We start from the raw sequence: 11,628 nt of genomic DNA on the forward strand, positions 1-11,628 counted from the left end.
TCTTGGGGCTCTCCGAGAGAAAAACACAAAATGTGATGTCTCTTTCAAAGTGGTGTGAACAGTATCGTTTAAAATTCTCTGACACTCACTAAGATACTTTGGCCACCTAAGAGGATAACTTTTACACGGATTACTTAGCACACTTTTCATTGTGCGATGTAGGCGCTCGCACACAGTTCCCTTGTGGGTGATACTTTTCATTGTGCGATGTAGGCGCTCGCACACACTGTTCCCTTGTGGGTGATAGGGTGCAGTGTAGCCAAGTTTAATATGAAACTGTTTGCAAAGACTTTTGAACTGTTGGGAAGTTAACTCAGTTCCATTATCAAGCACTAACACTGTAGGAGTTCCAAAGTCACACAAATACTCCTTGAACTTTGAACACACCTCTTCAGTGGTTTTGGTCCTTAATACATAAAATTGAACATATCTACTGTAATGATCTACAATGGTGAGAGCATAACGGTACCCGTTTGTTCTCTGACGCATGTCGGTCAAGTTTACATTAACATGCTCAAGAGGTTTAGTGACTGGAGGTAGCTCTTGCCATTTCTGTTGCAAACCTAGGGTACCCTTATGGACCTGACATTCAATACATTCTTTCACATATAACATGGCACCAGTTCTAAGAGTTGGCTAAGAGCAGTAAGTCTCCAATTTGTCAATAGTCTTCTTAACTCCAAAATGACCAAACTGTTCATCAAATGTGAACTTTTAGGCTGGTTTTACCAAGCAGTTTGGCACAACTAAAACAAAGTGAAGACTATTATCCTTCTTTGGCAGAGAGAGGTAAAGCAGGTCCTCATGTAATGCAAATTAATTTAAAGTGGCTCTAGGATAGCGCTTCTTGGGAACTGATCCACCCACTAAGTAAGTGACAAGATCATTCCACCTGGACATTTTCCTTTGGACTTCCTTAAACTTTTCCTTGGTCAAGCCAAGCCATGTCTCGGATTGACTGTGAACTATAGGCCGAACTGGTCTACTAAACTGATCAGCAACAACACTGAGGGGTCCCCTTTTGTAGTTTTTGTCAAAAGTGGTCTCTCATGTCAATTATCCACCTGTTCATTCTGGGGGACTTAGTTTTTCTATGGAAGATGGAAACAAGAGGCTGGTGGTCTGTCATCACTGTAAAGTAAGTTCCCCACAAATAATGGTGAAATTTCCTACGTGCTAGCACAATTGCTAATACCTCTTTGTCTGTGGTACTGTACCTAGTTTCAGCTGGTTTGAGCTTCTGGGAGAAATAAGCAATGACACTAAGGCTACCATCATCCTGCTGTTACATTAAGGCTGCACCAACATCTGTAGCACTCGCATCAGTATGCAGAACAAAAGGTTTACTCAAATCATCAGTACAGGTGACTGGACTAAAGCTTGTTTCAGGTCTTCGAAAGCTCTCTGACATTCTGGAGTCCACAAAAATATCTTATCCTTCTGCAACAACTATGTCAATGGGTGTGCGATCCTTGCAAAATTTTGAATATGTTTCCTGTAAAATCCACACATACCTGAAAATCTTCTCACCTCCTTTACATTCTTTGGGGGTTTCATATGATGAACTGCCTCGACATTTTCTGGATCGTGGATGCACCCTTCCTCAGACAGTATGAGACCCAGAAACTTTACGTGTCTCTGACCAAGATGGCACTTTGTTACATTGAGTTTCACTCCTTGATGTAAAAGGTGAAAGAGCTTATCTAGTAGACTGGCACAAGTCGAGCAGGGCAGTACTCCCAAGGTGGATGGAAAGCTGATGACAGGGAGACCTGGAGCTCCCGTTCCCTAAGCCCTCGGGACTAGTCCCGACCAACCCCGTTTGCTGAACTTTTTCAGTGTCTCAGTAACACAGAGAGTAGGCCAGCATGCTCTCCGATACAAGTTTCTCTAACTATCAACACCAAACTACATGCACAATACAAACCACACTTCCTTTTCAAAAAAAAAAAAAAAAAATCATGGCAGTTCAACACATGGCCTCGGAGTACCCAAGGGGGAGGACCATAAATGCCCCCACCTTTCGCCCCTCTCCCGGTGACGACTCAAGCTGACTGGAACCACTGTCCGACTCTCTTCTTCTTCATTTCTGCAACATTCGCGGTCTTTCCTCTAACGTTTGCTCTTTTGAGCACCACCTCTCCTTTTCTAACCATCACTTTCTTTTTCTGACTGAGACTCAGCTGTCTGAGGCAACTGACAGCAAACCCTTTTCTGTATCCTCCTACTTTCTCTATACTCATTTCAAAGCCAAAGATGGCTGTTGTGTATATATACACAACGACTTATTTGTTCTCATGTTCCTGAACTCGATCCTTCTGAATTCGCTACACTCTGGCTTCGGCTTTCCAGTCATTCTCTGACTAAATATATCTGTGCTGTTTACTTATCTCCAAATTCTACTGACTATCAAAAATTCTTTGACTATCTTACTTCTATGATGGAACGCATTCTATCCATTTTTCCTTTCTCTGAAATCTCCATTCTAGGAGATTTCAATGTTCACCAGCACCTTTGCCTCTCCTCTCCTTTCACTGATCCACCTGGTGAACAAGCCTACACCTTTTCTATCCTTAATGACCTAGAGCAGCTTGTACAGCACCCTACCTGTATCCCTGACCACCTTGGAGTGTGCTCCAACATACTTGACCTCTTCCTTACAACTAATCCTTCTGCTTACACTGTTAATCTTTTCTCTCCATTGGGCTCCTCTGATCACAACCTTATCACTTTAACCTGTCCTATAGCTCCAGTACGGCCTGTGGAACCTCCAAAGAAACCTCATCTGTGGCACTTTGGAGCTGCGGACTGGGAGGCCCTCAAGCAGTACTTCTTTGATTTTCAATGCAATCATTATTGCTTCCATGGCCGGGAGCCATCTGAGTGTGCCTTGCGCATTACAGAGGTTATTCTCTCGGGCATGGAAGCATACATTCCTTTCTCATATCCTTTGACTAATGCACGAAAGCCTTGGTTTAATCACGCTTGTTCTAATGCTGTCCGCAACAAGGAGAGGGCCTAAAAAAGGTACCGGAGCCAACCCACCCTGAATCACACCTTTTATACGTTTCTGCCCGGAATCGTGCTAATTCTGTTCTTCGCACTGCTAAAAATAATTTCATCCGTACTAAATGCTCTCAACTCTCCAACTCGAATTCTTCCAGCTCCTTCTGGTACCTTGCCAAAAACCTCTCTAACAACTTTACCTCATAATCCTTCCCTCCTCTTTTCTACTCAGATGGCTCTGTAGCTATTTCTTCTACTGATAAAGCAGATCTCTTCACTCAGACTTTCTCCTTCAATTCTACTTTAGACGATTCCGGTGCTGTTCCTCCATCACTTCCCCCCTCTGACTTCATCATGGCTGACATTAAATTTTCCTCAGCTGATGTATTTTTTGCCATTCCTGGCCTCAGTACTAATAAGGCATGTGAGCCTGATGGAGCCCCTCCTGTTGTTCTCAAGAACCGTGCTTCTGTGCTTACACCATGCCTAGGGAAACCCTATCGCCTTTGTCTGTCAACTTGTACCTTTCCTTCTTGCTGGAAGTTTGCTCTCATTCAGCCAGTCCCAAAGAAGAGTGACCATTCCCAACCCTCTAACTATCGTCTAATTGCTTTAATATCCTGTATCTCAAATGTATTCGAGTCAATTCTTAACAGAAAAATTTTAAAGCATCCTTCCTATCACAACCTTCTTTCTGATCGTCAGTATGGGTTCCGTCAGGGACGCTCCACTGGCGAACTTCTCACCTACCTTTCAGACTCCTGGTCATCTTCTTTTCGGGACTTTGGTGAAAGCTTTGCCATTGAACTTGACATCTCAAAGGCTCTCAATCGAGTCTGGCATAAATCTTTAATTTCCAAACTGCACCCTTACGGTTTCTATCCTTCTATCTGTGCTTTCATCTCTAGCTTCCTATCTGGTTGTTCTATAGTCACTGTTGTAGACGGCCATCGTTCTTCTCCTAGATCTATTAACAGTGGTGTTCCTCAGGGCTCTGTCCTATCACCAACTCTCTTCCTTTTATTCATCAGTGACCTTCTAAGCTGTGCATCTAACCCTATCCACTCATACGCTGATGACTCCACCCTTCACCTTTCCATACGGTTCCTGCAACGTCCATCTCAGCATTTACTTCAGCAAACAAGGGATGAGGCTATGGCACACCTAATGTCTGACTTGGCTCATATCTCTGACTGTGGTAAAAAAATATCTGGTTGTTTTCAATGCATCAAAAACTCGGTTTTTACATCTATCAACCCGACAGAATCTTCCACAGGTATACCCACTAATGTTTAATAATATTCAGCTTAATCCTGCATCATCCTTGAACATGCTTGGGGTTTCATTTACTCGACTCTTATTTTGGAAAGATCATAATATATCTCTTGTAAAATCTGCTTCCAAGAGATTAGGTGTGCTAAACCGACTCCGTTCTTCCTTTACTCCTGTACAATTGTTGACTCTATACAGGTGTTTTATCCGCCCCTGTGTGGAGTACAACTCTCATGTGTGGGGAGGCTCCCCAAACACAGCTCTTCTCAATAGGGTGGAGTCTAAGGCTTTTCGTCTCATTAACTCTCCTCCTCGTACTGACTCCCTTCAACCTCTGTCTCTTCGCCACACTGTTGCATCTTTATCTCTTTTCTATCGCTACTTCAATGATCACTGCTCCTCTGAACTGTTTCCATGCATTCCTCCACCTTTACGATGGATGCGTAGCACCCATCTAGCAGCAAACTCTCGTCCCTTTTCTGTCCAGCTCTCTAATGCAAGAGTTAACCGTTACTCCCAGTCCTTCATTTATGCAACAGGTCACCTCTGGAACTGTCTCCCTCTGTCTGTATTTCCAGCTTCCTATGATCTCCAGTCTTTCAAACGCAGTGTGTCCCGGCATCTCAAAATGATCGGATCTTGAATTTGGCTCTCTCTTGTATTTTGTTTTTCTCTTGGAAGGGACAATCTTGCGGGCTTGCGGCCTTAGGTTCCTTCTTCCACACATTAAAAAAAAAAATACTAATTGTTCAAAAGAAGGGGCCCACAAAATAACATCATCTAGATAGTTCTTTACCAACCTTCCCTCAACAATGGGGTTAACAACTTTCTCATCACTCTAGAAAATATAACAGGACAGCAACTCAATCCAAAAGGTAAGTGCTTAAATCTTTACAGTGTGATATCCCCTACCCCCTGGGGGTAGGGGGGTTTCAAGAATACTCCCTCAGTATCCCTGCTTGTCGTACGAGGCGACTAAAAGGGTTGGTGGTGGGTTAGTGCCCCATCCCGTAAAAAGAACTAACTAAAAAAGCGAATAAAGTGCCTTGGACCAGGATGGACCATACGTTGACGACTAAGGACCAGACAAAGGACATTCTGAGGCTGGGAACATGGAACGTGAGAGGAGTGAATGATGAAGTGAAAGACAGATTGTTCAGGTGCTTGAGGAGGCAAGAGTGGATATATGTGGATTGACTGAAACTAAATGGTTAGGTGAAAGGGTGAGAGAATGGGAATATGGTTTAGATGTATGTGCGGGAGTTAATGAGAATGAGAGGGCAAGAGAGGGAGTATGTCTGATGATAAGCAAGAAGTGGAATGAGAATATAAGAGAGTATGGAACAATGGGTGCAAGGATTGTATGGGTGAGGATGAAAGTAGGTGTACAAGCATGGGCGATTGTGTGTGTGTGTATGCTTTGACAGACGACCGAGTGGCAAGAGTGAAAGATGAGTTTTGGGCAAGAGTAGAAGCATGTATGGACAAATTTGAGAGGAGCGAGAGAGTGCTTTTGATTGGAGACATGAATGGCAAAGTTGGGAATGTACAAGTGGATGGAGTGGTTGGTCAGTGGGGTGTGCCAGCTGACGTAGATGGGAATGGTAGTGCTTTGGTGGACATCTGTGCTGGTAAGGGGTTGGCAAAAGCCAACACCTACTTTCGACATCAGATGATCCACAGGTATACATGGAGAGTAATGAGGAGGATGGATGGTGAACTTGTTGAACGAAAGGCAATGATAGACTACATGTGTGTGGATGAGCGAATGAGAAGACAAGAGTTGGATGCAAGAGTGTGGAGAGGGTGGGGGAATGGAGTCTCGGACCATCACTTAGTGATGGCCAAGGTGAAGCTGCGAAGAAAATGGTTGAGGAGACGAAGGGGAAGACAGGAGGAGACAGCTCCTATGAAAAGAGTGGAGAATTTGCAAGACAGTGAGAAAATGGCAGAGCATAGCATAGTGGAAGAAAGATTGGGAAGGTACGAGCTAGAGCAGATGGAAGGGGTGGAAGACGTATGTAAGATATTTACGGATGAGATAGGCGCAGCATGAGGTGGTTTGTGGAGTAAGGAGGAGATGCAAGGGTGTGCAAGGGACACCATGGTGGAATGATGAGGTGAAACGAGCTGTGGAACAAAAGAAGAAGGAATATAGTGAATGGTTAGCGAGTAGAGGTAGGGGAGAAGATGAGAGAGAGAAGAGAGAGGTATATGTGAGTAGGAGAAGGGAGGTGAAGAGACTGGTGAAGGAGAGTAAGAAGAAAGTGGATGAAGAGTTTGGGAGGAATCTGAGTGTGAAATGGAGGGAGAGTAAGAAATTGTTTTGGAAGGAGGTAAAGAAAGTAAGGCAGTGTGAAATGGGAAATTGTAGGGGAGTGAAAGATAGGAATAATAGATTGTTGGTGGAGAAGAGAGAAAAATTGAGGAGATGGAAAGAGCACTTTGAGGATTTGTTGAATGTAGAGAGTGACAGCAGTGCGTGTATAAGTGGTTGGGGAATGGCTGGGAGAAGGAGAGATGAGAGGAGGGAGGAAGAGATCAGTAGGACGGAAGTAGTGGAAGCGATGAAGAAGATCAAGTTGGGGAAGGCCCCAGGAATTGATGGAGTGTGTGGTGAAATGCTGAGGTATGGAGGTGAGATTGTTGTGGAATGGATATGGAAGTTGTGTAGATTGGCTTGGGAAGAGGGAAGGGTTCCAGAGGACTGGAAATCAGGTATAATTGTTCCTTTATATAAAGGAACAGGGGAGAGAGAAGTATGCGGTAACCATAGGGGTATTTGCCTTATTAATGTCATTGGTAAAATATATGGTAGAATACTCTTTGATAGGGTTAGGCATATGGCAGAGGAGCTAGGTGGAGAAGAACAAGGGGGATTCAGGAGGGGAAAAGGGTGTGTAGATCAGATATTTGTTCTAAGATGTTTATTGGAGAAGTATCTAGAGAAGGGAAAGAATGTGTATGCTGCCTTCATGGACTTGGAGAAAGCTTATGACAGAATAGATAGGCAAGATATGTGGAAGGTTTTAAGAATATATATATGGAGTGGATGGGAAATTGTTGAATGCTGTGAAGAGTATGTACGAAGGAGCTAGGGCTACGGTGCGAGTGGATGGTGAGGTGAGTGAATTTTTTTATCTCAATGTGGGACTGAAACAGGGTTGTGTGATGTCTTCATGGCTGTTTAATATATACATGGATGGGGTTGTAATGGAGGTGCAGGGTAGGGCAGTGGATGTGGGGGTGGCTCTAATGAATGAGGGTGAGATTTGGAAGCTTCTGATGTTGCTGTTTGCTGATGATACAGTATTGTTGAGTGAAGATGAATGGGACTTGCTAGGTTTGGTGAATGAATTTGGGACAGTATGTAGGAGGAAGCTGAAAGTTAATGTAAACAAAAGTAAAGTTATGGTGTTTGAGAGGAATGAAGTCATAGAATGTACTGTGAGGTTGGATGGTGAGGATATGGAGAGTGTGAGTGCATTCAAGCACTTGGGTAGTGTGATGAGTAAGGATGGAACTTTGGGGGATGAAGTGCGTGAAAGGGTACAGCAGGGAAGGAAGGTTGTTGGTTCACTGAAAGCAGTGATGAGAAATAGGGAGGTGCGTATGGAAGTTAAGAAGTCACTGCATGATAGTATTGTGATCCCTACCCTGATGTATGGAAGCAAGGCGTGGACCTTACGAGAGGGGAACAAGTCAAGAGTGAGAGCAGTGAAAATGAGTTACTTGAGAGGAGCGTGTGGAGTGACATAGAGGGACAGGTTGACGAATGAAGAAGTGAAGGAACGTTGTGGGGTTGATGTGGATGTGGTTGAGAAGATTAGTAGAAATACACTGAGGTGATTTGGACATGTGGAGAGAATGGAGAATGAAAGACTGACTAAGACGGTGTATGTAGGTGAGGTGGAGGGAGGGAGAGGGAGGGGTAGACCGAGGATGAGGTGGAGGGATGGAGTTGAGAGGTATAGGAGGGAAAGGGGGGTGAGTTGGGGGGAGGATAGTCATATGGTGGGTGACAGCGACTTGGAGGCGTTTTGTCTGCTGCCACCCTTTGCGGAATTAGGGCGTCGGGCTATAGATAGATAGATAGATAGATAGTGATACCATCTGTAAAAGTAGTTAAGTGTCTACTGGCTTCATCTAAGACAACCTGGTAATAGGCATCCTTACTGTCTAATGATGCATAATTTTTCTGGCCAGCTGCACTTTCTACCATCTCTTGTAGTTTGGGAAGTGGGTACAGGTCCATCTCCAATCTTGTGTTCACTTGTCTGTAATCCAAGCATATCTTCTTTGATCCATCCAGTTTACTGATTAATACAATCGGGCTTAACCAAGCTGCCATGGATACCTCTATTGTGTCTCTATCCACCATCTCATCAAGCATATTGCTAATAATTTCCTTAGCTTTTTCAGGGTAGCGATACGCTGGTACTCTGACTGGGGAATTGTGTATAACTGTTATCTTCGCAGGGGGTCCCTTGATATTTCATATTTCTGACTTGTCAACTATAAACAATTCATGGTGTTGTTTTAACAGTGTCTTAAGTTGCAATTGCTGTTCTACTGTCAGATGGTCCCATTTCTTTATTTTAAGCAACTCCTCAAATTTCTCCTCTCTACTGGCTTTAGTAGCAACACTATCAGTATGAGGGATCAAATCGTTTGAAACATTAGCGACAAGACAAGACTGCTCAAATTTTTCAATGTCATTCTCACCAAGGATCCTATAAGTTGGTACAGCGGTCCCAGGTTTAAGTACAATGTTTCACTGGCTCTGGTTGATAAAAGGCAAATGGACTTCTCCCTTAGTGGAGACTGTAGTACACAACAATAAATCAACTGAACTCAAAGATGTTTGAGGAGAGATTTCCAAAACTGTGTTGGGTTCTTTACTAACTTGAACAGGCAACACACATGCTTGCAAACATCTAACAACAAGTTCTTCCCGTAGGTGAAGATACTCAAAAGGCTGCTTAACTGGGCAGGTCGGTCTCACCCTACGTGCACTTTGCTTGTAGGATGAACGGTAAAGGTGCCTAACCGGGTATACAAAGTCATCCCACTTAAAAGTGTGTTGCTGGTGATCCCATTCTAAAGTAGCTTAACCCAACACATCTACTCTTAACAAAAGATCGGTCTCAAGAAAGTGATCAGGGACTACCAAAGTCAGGTGTCGAACATTCTTCGTACTACCAATTAGAATATCCAGGTACACAGAGCCTAGTACAGGAAGTGGTTTTTTTTTAAATCCCCATCACAGGAAGAAGGTTCTTATTCTGGGACAATTCTAATCCAAGCTGACTTACAAATTTCTTTGAAGCAAGGGTTACTTCGCTCCCCATATCTACCGTTGCGGAACTCGATCTTTGGTTCACAATCAGTTAAATGGCGGGACATCGGATTGTTCGAGCTTTACCCAGTCATTTTGACTGTCTGGACTGTCGTCCTGGGCAGTCAGCATTTCCCTTCCTACATCCTACTCTTAAGCAATCAAAACAAGTATTCCTTTCAGGTGTAAGAGGGCAAATTGCTAGTGTATGGTCTGACTTTGCACGGTAACCACAATACATTTTCTTAGGAGAAGGTTTAAGGGTTTTCATTTATTGAGTCAGGTTGTTAAGTGCTGGTTCGAGTTTATCAAACCGATCAGTGCTTGGGGGCCTTGTCTCAGGTGGCTTGGATGGTGCCACCGGAGCCATATCTTTCCTAGCACTCACCCGTTTGATGTGTTTCTTAGTTAGTAGCACAAGTCTTCTCTCATCCTCAACCCATTTAAAAAACTCAGCAAGGGAGACAGTGTCAAATAAATCACCAATCTTACGCTGGGCAACTTCTGGAAGTCCCAGAAATAATTTTCTCTTTGTTATTTTCTCTGCATCAGGGATGGACTCTTTGGGGAATTTGGTCTCTAGAGCTGCCACTTTACAATTTAACCTGTTTACAAAGGTTCTGGGGTTTTCCTCTAAATCATAGGTGATTTCCTCAATAATATGCCAAGCTTCTGTAATATTAGGAGTACCACAAAACTTAGCACTCAAATCTGTCTTGAATTCATGCCATGTAGAGATTTTTCCCTGCTTAATGAGACTATAAATCATGGCATGTAATGGCTTGTCAACTCGAGTCTGAGCAACTTGCAACCTTTCCTCATCAAATGTGACACATGACCCAACTAGGCCATACAACTCGGCCAGGATACTTTCGGTTTCGATCGTTTCTAAATCAGTTAAATTTACTACTGGAATGTCACTAGGACTAATAGCTGACTGTTTGGATAAGAAAGTACCTGGTAATGGGGCTGATATGGAACAGAGGGAGTTGATGTAACTGAGGGGAGGAATGGATTAGTATTAGTTTGGTTAGGACCAGGGGCTAAAGGTGTGAGGTTCTGTGATGCACTTATTAACTCTAACATTTCATCCTTCAGTGTTTCAGTTAAGTTTTGTTGTTGGTTTAACATCTGCCATACATTTGTCATGATTGCATGTTTTGCATCAAGAGTGTTGTCCCGATGGTCATCTTCGGCTCCACTATATTTACTGTCATCAACTCCACTTACCATTTTGACTTAAATAAGCTAATAACAATGACACATATGAAACATATGAGAAACAGAAGTTTAAAGGGTAGCTTGCTCTTCAGCAGGCACGTGCCATATGGTTAGGTTAAAACCTGGGTTGGGCGGGAAACTTTAAACTTAAAAACAGGGGAAAAACTCACGAAATATGTATGAAAATAGGCTTAAATCATCCCATTAAGCTGCCACCATTATGTACCGGCCGGATAAATGACCACCAGAAAACACTTAAAGTTACATAGAATAATAAGTGACCGGTACATTTAAATTAAAGGTCGTGTAGTCCATTTAATTCCCATGCTGTTAATTTGTTTTCCCACTATCATATTCTTTCTATTTCCTGGTTTTCTGTATGCTTCCCCCGCCCCTTATCTACGGAATAGAAATGAAAGTTTTGATATACATACAGCCCTTGGCTGAATAATAATAGTCTGGTGGTAGCAGTAGTCATATGTAAACAGTCATTATTATATGCAGTGGATCTAGGATATCACAACCTTCTTTGCGTGAGGAAAAAATAAGAACCCATTTTACTAGCCAATATATTTTATTCTGATGTTTGTAAGCTCATCACGTGCCATATTTAGTTAGCTTTTTTTTTTTTTTTTTAACTGTGCAAGACCCCTGACATAGGCTTAACATTCCGTTCCCTCCTACGTACCATATATACTCCACCACATATACTCCACCACATGTTACCTCTTCGGCAATAACACCCATCCTTTCATAATGATTGCAGGTTAGGGCTGTTTCATGCAGGATTA

The sequence above is a fragment of the Coenobita brevimanus genome, chromosome 80, assembly GCF_032717465.1.
Source record: "Coenobita brevimanus isolate Jiangsu-jjx chromosome 80, ASM3271746v2, whole genome shotgun sequence".
NCBI lineage: Eukaryota > Metazoa > Arthropoda > Malacostraca > Decapoda > Coenobitidae > Coenobita > Coenobita brevimanus.